Genomic DNA, 1,290 nt, shown 5'->3' on the forward strand with positions numbered 1-1,290 from the left:
TATTTTAAAATGTATTTTCATGGAACCAGAGGAGCTCTGGTTATGCATGACAAAGTGGGTGGGTAACCAGAGGAGCTCTGGTTATGCATGACAAAGTGGGTGGGGAACCAGAGGAGCTCTGGTTATGCATGACAAAGTGGGTGGAGAACCAAAGGAGCTCTGGTTGTATTGTCGATGAAGACAAGTGGACATGTTGGATTTGCTTGATGTAGAGGCTTTGGTTAACAAACCAGAGACTCTGGTGTAATGTAGCAATCCATGTTATAAAACCTGAGGAGGTCTGGTATTATAATTATATATAGCATTTTGTGTGGCCAGAGGCTCTGGAGGGAAAATGCAAGTTTACAAAAGTAAACTTTTGCTCCCCTTTAAATGATGCATATTGATTAAAATCAAAGACGCACTCTCACTTAGAAAAAAAAAGGTTTGGAGACAGAGGCTCTGGTCTTTATAACCAGAGGCTCTGGATGAGAGAAGTCTAAGTGGGGTATGAAAGCAAAGCCAGAGGCTCTGGTCTTTAGAACCAGAGACTCTGATTGAGAATGATGAGGAAAAATAATATGAAATATGGTTAAGTATGAAAATGGATATGAGAATGAATGAGTCTTTCAGACCAGAGGGGCTCTGGTTGCAAAGACTTTGAATCCAGAAGCTCTGGTCTTTAAAACCAGAGGATGTGGTTGTGAAAGATGATGAAATGGAGTATGAGATCAAATGAATAATACATGCTTTGAACGAATTTAAGGATCCAGAGGCTCTGGTCTTTGGAACCAGAGGTTCTGGTTGAAGAGGCACACTTAATCATAAAAAATGATTTTAGCGCTTTAGGACCAGAGGGGCTCTGGTTTCAAAGGGGAAAGAATAAGATTTGAAAGCAAGTAATGGAGTTCAGAGGCTCTGGTCTTTAGAACCAGAGCCTCTAGTTGGAAAAAATATGAAAGGGAGTTAGAAGGGAAATGGTTAAGACTTGCTTTCAAAGAATCTTAAGCCAGAGGCTCTGGTTGTAAGGAAAAATTATATATAGCAAGTAAAGGTGGAAATCAGAGGCTCTGGTTGGTTAGGGAGAAAGAAATGATGAGAGAAAGCAAGAATCCAAGGATTGAGACATAGATATCTCAATATGTTGGAATCCAGAGGCGCTGGTTTATATAACCAGAGGCTCTGGGTGGGAGAAAATGACTTGGTAAGAAAGACCAAGTATTTTCTTTGTTAGATCCCATAATGCAAAATGTAAAAAGTAATGAAAAACAATAAGTGATGAAGAACCAGAAGACCGATGAAGACATCAAG

This window comes from Cynara cardunculus, assembly GCF_001531365.2.
Source record: "Cynara cardunculus var. scolymus isolate 2C chromosome LG 13, CcrdV1, whole genome shotgun sequence".
In the NCBI taxonomy this organism is placed as follows: domain Eukaryota; kingdom Viridiplantae; phylum Streptophyta; class Magnoliopsida; order Asterales; family Asteraceae; genus Cynara; species Cynara cardunculus.